Raw genomic sequence first — 7,161 nt, 5'->3', positions numbered from 1 at the left:
CTTGTCGAATGAAGGAGGACTTCCTTCCCCTAGCTCCCCCCCCCACTCACGCCCTCCGTCTTCTCCACTACGGACCTTTCCCACAAACATACAATCGTGTGCTGACATCACCTGTCATTAAAAAGTCTGTTCTTGACTCCACAAGCCCTCACTTTTTCTCCCTTCTTTCTCTGTTCTAAACTCCAAAGCAAAGTTTCTCCTCCAAGTTGTCTACACACATTATCTGTACTTCGTCACCTAACATTAACTCTTCAGTCCCCTCCATTCTAGCTTCTGGCTCCATCGCTCCCTGGAAACCCCTCTCATCAAGGTCATCAGTGGCTCCCTGTTGAAAATCCAAGTTCATCTAATATGACCGTCCTGTAAGGTGCAACACAACTGTCCACTCCGTTTTCTTGAATCACTCTCCTCGCCCATTTTCCCTGATGCAGTATTCTCTGAATTGCCCTCCTGTCCCACCAGACTCTTCTAATTAGTCACCGTCACTGGGCCGCCTCTCCCTTGTCTCTGCCTATGCCCTCTCGTTCTTCTCTGTCACGTTCTTTGTCCTAGGAGTCTTTATCAATGGCCTTCAACACCATCCATTTATTCCTGTATTTGAATGTCCCTGACCTCCAGGCTGTCACACCCATCCCAGTACCGATTAGTATTAGTACCTCCTTCAGATCTCTCAGGAGCATCTCAATCTTAACCTTTGGTAAATGGTGCCCTCTAGCCCCACCCCCTTCCACCCAATCTGTTTTCTCCATTCGGTCCTCCAAAGTGATACTGCCACCTTGCTTGTAACTCAAGGCCAACAGCTTGCATCATCTTCGTGGAAATGTTTCTGGAGATAAAGTCCTGCATAGGAAACTTTGAGTAAATTGTTTGTGCCACTTCTTAAATGATCAGAAATCTTTGATCTGTTTTCATCACAAATAACAAGCAAGGCTTTGATGCTCTGGCCTTTATCATCTCTGGAAAGAGTTATGGAGATTTTTTTTTAAGTAGGTAGTATCCTTTACTTGGAACTCTTTGGTTGATTCAGCGAGTGCTCTTGGATGCAAGCAATGGACACAAACTGGCTGATTCAAGTAGAAAAAAATATACCGAAAGGGTTACTGGGTAGCTCACAGAGAGCCACTGGGAACAATGACAACTGGGGAGAAAGGAAGTCCCAAGTCCAGGACTCAGCCAAAATCATGCCCCAGAACCGGCTGTGAGGATTCTGCCTACACCGGACTCTGCACATGGTCACTGCTCTGCCGCCATCACGACACTGCCTGAAGGATGCTGTCCCCATCCCTGACTCTGAGCAGGTGGACCTTTCCGGCTGAGCCTGGGTCACCGTCTGTGCCCTCGCTTCCCAGCTGAGGAGGGGTCTGTGGGCCATTCACAGCCTCCCCTGGGACTCCGCTGGGGTCGCCTCTGGGTGGCCGTCAGGATGACCAATGCCCCTGACATTGGTAACTAGGGGCTTTCCCCAGTCTTATCACCTTTTAGAAAAGATGACACCATTCATGGCAACTATGTTACAGAAGCTGTCTGGGACTTCGGAGAGGAGTGCGACTTGGAGGGTGGCACAAGGGAAACATAAAGACTTGGTTTGTGTCACTCTGAAGTTCTGGCTGCCAGGCTGTCCTTCCTGCTCGTGAGTTCTGCACGCGGGCTGTCAGTGGCTCTCTTCATATCCATGCTGGGCCTCTGCTGCAATGTCATAGTAACAAAGATGTTGCAAATATTTGTGTTCCTTTTTCTTTTTTTATCAGAGAGGCTGAGAGCACTTTGCCAGCATGAGTAAGTGATCAGATGTAGGGACACGGTTGTGAGTAAGGCAGCAGGAACTTTCTCGGAGGGATGCTTCCTTGTCTGCCCCTCAAGGGTGGGGGGAGGGACTGGACTTCCTCTCTCGGGCATTGCCTTACCACCCACCTCCCCTGGCACGTTCAATGGAAACTCACCGCTTCCATTTCTATCTTGATAGACAATCTACTTGCGTTTTGGCGACCAGTTCAGTTTTTTTTTTTTCCACGAGGCTGAGTGGTGAGCCTTGCCCTGGATTCTGAGATCTCATGTTCACTGAAGTAAGCCAGGCCTCCTTTCTACCCCCTTTTTTTGTTTGTTTGTTTGTTTTTGTGTTTTTTCAAAGAAGAGCAAATGAAGGCAGGTCTCTAGCAACGGTGCCCAATGTGCTAAAGCTATTGTCCTCAGAGTGCAGCTTGTGAGCCACCCACATCAGCGGCCTCTTTTTTTAAATTAATTTACTTAACTTTTTTAATTGACTTCATTGGGGTGACATTGGTTAATAAAAACCATACAGGCCTGACCTGTGGTGGCGCAGTGCGTAAAGCGTCAACCTGGAAATGCTGAGTTCGCCGGTTCAAAAAAAACCCTGGGCTTGCCTGGTCAAGGCACATATGGGAGTTGATGCTTCCTGCTCCTCCCCCCTTCTCTCTCTCCTCTCTCTCTCCCCACCCTCCTTTCTAAAAATTGAATAAATTAAAAAAAAATTAAAAAAAAAAACCATACAGGTTTCAAGTGCACAACTCGATAAGACATCACCTGCTCACCGCCGTGTGTGCTCGCCACCCACAGTCAAATCTCTTTCCCCCTCTTCTTCCCCTTCCCCCTCTTCTACCCCCCTCACCCCCTTGCCCTCTTGTGGTCACCACACTGTGGTCCGTGTCTATGTGTCATATATATATTTGACATCTATTTTGGCTTACCCCTCCACCTTTTCTCAGCCAGCCCCCCCCCCCCGACGGCTGTCAGTCTGTTCTCTGTATCTATGCTTCCGTTTCTATTTTGTTTGTTAAATAATTTCGTTCATTAGATTCCGCATATGAGATCATCCGGCACTTGTCTTTCTCTGACCGGCTTATTTCACTTAGCGTGATAGTTTCCAGCAGCCTCTTGAAGGGCACATTAAAAATAAAGGTCCCCCACTCCCCACCAGCCCCACCTCCATCCCGGTCCACCAGAGCGTGGCTTTGGCAGCAAAACCAAGAAAGCTGCTTTTTTCTTTGTTTACATTCCCAGGGGACAGGTTGTATACTCTCACTTAAAAACCTCTGGCCCAAACTGGCCGTAGGAATCAGGGCAGTAACAAGGTGTGAAGTCACCAGCCTCAGTCTGCACCCCTCCTGGTGGGTCACTCTAAGTGTGTGCAGTGGGCAAGAAGTGGACAGTTTGACAGCATCTCCCGTCTGTCTCATGAGTATTTGACAATTACCTATTATGAGCGAAATCCATGCCAGAAAATATTCAGACACTCAACTTAAAAACTGCATTAGGATGCCCGGGTTCAGATCTACGGCAGGCTTGCCACCCTGGGTCTCTCATAGTGCCCCATGCCGGAGCAAACTGTGGTCCGGAACCATTGCCTGGTCTCTACCGTGGGCTGCAGGTGCTGAAACGGGATACACAGCGGAAAAGAAAGAAAGATAAAAATCACCTTAGGCCTACTGTTTTTTCCTATCATCTAAACAAGGGAGCTGAATAAATGGAGTTGGAGCGTCTTCTAATTCTAGTTCCTCTGATTTACAAAGTGGGCGGAGTTAGCCATGACCGCTTCCAGGGATTGAGAACCTATGGCTCGCGAGCCAGATGTGGCTCTTTTGATGGCTGCATCTGGCTCACAGACAAATCTCTAATAAAAAAAAAAAGTAATAACGTTAAAAATATAAAACATTCTTAAGTATTACAATCTATTCATTTCCTACCGCTTATGTGCATGGTTGCGGGTGGCTGGAGCCAATCACAGCTGTCCTCCGGGACAACACCAAATTTTTATTGGATAATGCATAACGTACATGGGTCGTTGTATGGCTCTCACAGAATTACACTTTAAAATATGTGGCGTTCATGGCTCTCTCAGCCAAAAAGTTTCCTAACCCGTGCTAGACACCCTTTTAAAAAACAAATTCACACATGCACACAAAAAACAGTTTAACAGATATCCATGTGCCAAACACTAATATTGAACACATTTTAACATGTTGCAATATTTCCTTTATTTATCTTTTTAAAGAAAGAATTCTTAATAAATAACCCTCGGCATCTTCAGTGCTACCCCTTAAATCTCCTTCCCTTCCTTCCTCCGTGGAAGCTATGGTTCTGAAGCTGGTTGTACAATTTCAAAATGTTTATTGTTGTTTAGTGTATATAGTTATATGCCATACCATATGGTATTTCTGCTCCTTTTTAGGTACAAAAACACACCTCTTGCACGTTTTGCTTCACCAAATATATTTATATTAATACAGGGGCATCTGTTTTGTTCATTTTATCTGATGGGTGATATTCCAATGCATGAATACCGCCACAGTGTATTCAGCCCTCCTTTACCCACTGATGTTCCCCGTTTTCCATTCGTTTGTGCTGTTTAGATAATAACAAATTGCTCCCCCATGTGGTGGTGCTGTTGACATTCCCTCCAAACTTCCTTCCCTACTTCATAATCTAAAATTCCACAGTGTGCTAATTTTATGATAATTACAAAAGAAATCTTTCTCTATTTCCCTGTGGTTTTCCTAATTCAATTTTGAGGTATTGGCTGGAAAAAAAGGAGGGGAAGAGGTGGTTTTTTTCAGTGCCTTTGGTTTAAGTTTGCAGTGGTTAAGGACCAGAACTTAGAGCCCAGTAGGGGGCACTCTTCCACAGCACACTCCATGAGAGAAGTGGCCCCAGTCTGCAAGGGCCCGGGGCCTCGTCACGCCCAAGGCTCTGACTGTGTCAGATTGAAGGATGAGGTCATGAAGAAGCATGACATTTTGACCTGAAAATCACTATATTTCCTTATGGCAAGCTATCAAGTCAATGTGGTATTTCTTGATGAAGATGTAAGTGGAATCTTGAGCCCTAGGCCATGAATTTTTTGAGAGCTGGGGCCAGGCTCCCAGCACGTTGTCCGCACGCAACTAATGCTCTTGGGGTAAAGGAAGGAACGACAGACAGGCCCAGAGGACTGTGTCTGGAATCTTCCCTGTCAAGATCCTTAGTTTGAACCCCCACTTCTGAGGAGGTGACTCATAGCTGCTGACTGATGGTGAATAAGAAAAATATGTATTTCTATTAGCACATTGCACAGAAGAGTGGTGTTCTCACTGGGGCATGGTGTGTGTTTGATAAATTCAGTGTTCAACACAAACATACCAGCCGTCGGCCATGTCTGATGCCGGGCTCTCTTGGCTTCACAGCTTGTCCGGGAACTTGAGTTCCTCTTTTCCCTGAGGTGGAGGCTCCGATGGAATTCCCACAGCAGAAACTTTATCCCCAAACAAACATTATTGAGTGCCTACTGTGCGCAGCAGATGTAATGAAAGCTAGGCCCTAGGGGTACCGGGATGAAAGACAGGGTCGGAAGAATAGACATGGGGTTACAACACAAAACAGGCAGGCTCACAGGGCAGGTAGGGGGTGCTGGGTCCCCTGAGGAGGGGCACCTGGCTCACGGCCCAGGGTCAGGGAGCCTCTTTCCAGAGGAGACCACAGTGAACTGAGAGTCGGAAGAAAATGTTCAGATCTGCTAGGGTTTTAAAACTAAAAGCCTCCCCCTTCCTGCCTGACTTCACGTGGCCTCACAGTCTTTGGTGGGTGTTAGTGTCAGAGTGTGATGGTTAATTTTATGTGTCAACTTGGCCAGGCCATGGGACCAATGGTGCCCAGTTGTTTGGTCAAACACCAATCTAGATGTTGCTGCGAAGGTACTTTTTTAGATGGGATTAACAGCTAAATCAGAAGACTTGGAGGAAAGCAGATTGCCTTCCATATTGTGGGTGGGCCTTATCTGATCAGTTGAAGGCCTTAGGAGAAAAGATTAAGGTCAAAATTTCGCCTCTGGATGGCAGCACAGAAATTCTGTTTGTGTTCCCATCCTTCAGAGTCAAGACTACAATATCAACTCACATCTGAGTCTCCTGCCTGCTGGCCCACCCTGCAAATTTCATCCAGCTCCTGCAGTGGTGTGGGCCAATTTCTTTAAATAAATCTCTCTTTATATATGTATATCCCATTGGCTCTGTGTCTCTAGAGAATGTTGACTAATACAGAGGGCTTTGTATTTAACCCAAAGTGGTGGTAGGCTTAGGGCCCTGGCTGTCTGAACATACAGCCACCATGGAAGAAATAAACCCAGACTCCTCATGTCTTCACCCCAGCTCTGCTTCTCAGTATCTTGGCTCTTGTTGGCCTGTTAACTCTGGGGCATAATCAGATCCTGGGATATCCTGGCAGTTTTTGCTGTAGACCTCAAGTGGCTCCTCCCCAGCCCATCCCCCTCACCCCAACTTCACTGCAATCTCAATCTGCCACGTGGCAGCTACTGGCAGCCCTACCCCTTGGGTAGGCAGAGCAGCTACTGTTTGCCTTGGCACATTGCTGACCCTCAGTCCCTCCCAGGTCCCTTGGCAGGTAGATCCAGAGAGCATACTGTGGTTTTATCTGTGTAGGTTTGCATTTTGAGTCTCAGGGAAAATTTAAGTCACTAGGTGTGTGTTAGTGCCCCTCCTAGTTACCAAGAGCATTGAGTCAACCATGACTGAGGTGCTTGCCACAATATGTTTTAATCAACTGTGGTTCCCTCATGCCCCACTCTTTACTAGAAGGAATAAATTGGGTCTTTTGTCCTTGTATCTTTGGTGTTTGGCACAAAACTTTGAATATAATAGGTGCTTAATAAACACTTGCTAAAATATTAATACTAGGATGAGTACTCAGTATGAGTCAGATCCCATTCTCAGCATTAGATAGAATATATATAAAAAAGCATCTGCCTATTTAATTCTCACCTCAAAACCTTAAATGATAGGGGTGCTACTTTTATTCCCACTTTACAAATAAGAAAACCGAGGCGCATAGAATGAAATAATTTTTCTAAAGGCAATAGAAGTGGCAAAATCAAGATTCAAACTCATGTTCCAGAGGGCATACTCCAACAATGTGCTGCTTATATAAACCCTACAAAGTCTTAAAGGACTTAGATGCTATTAGAAGTCATCTCCTGTCACATCTTTACACAATTTCCTGGAAGAACTTGGCCATCCTGAGCAGCATTATGGAAAGAGCTCTGGATTGAGAATTAGGAGACCAAGGTGCTGGCCTGACACCTGATCTCTGAAAAGGAGACCCAGATTCCTTATTTACAAAATAAAGGAATTGGACTAGATGGCCTCTAAGGTCCCT

The 7,161-nt window shown here is 46.1% G+C and overlaps 1 non-coding gene across 1 annotated transcript; it reads left to right on the top strand.

Annotated features, from left to right (window-relative positions):
* The first annotated feature begins 3,275 nt into the window (after positions 1-3,275).
* LOC136321214 (small nucleolar RNA SNORA42/SNORA80 family) lies at positions 3,276-3,408 on the top strand. The gene has a single exon (XR_010728493.1). It is a non-coding gene; the product is annotated as a small nucleolar RNA SNORA42/SNORA80 family (small nucleolar RNA).
* Positions 3,409-7,161: the final 3,753 nt, after the last annotated feature.

This window comes from Saccopteryx bilineata, chromosome 1, assembly GCF_036850765.1.
Source record: "Saccopteryx bilineata isolate mSacBil1 chromosome 1, mSacBil1_pri_phased_curated, whole genome shotgun sequence".
NCBI lineage: Eukaryota > Metazoa > Chordata > Mammalia > Chiroptera > Emballonuridae > Saccopteryx > Saccopteryx bilineata.
This window is presented reverse-complemented; position numbering and strand designations above follow the sequence as displayed.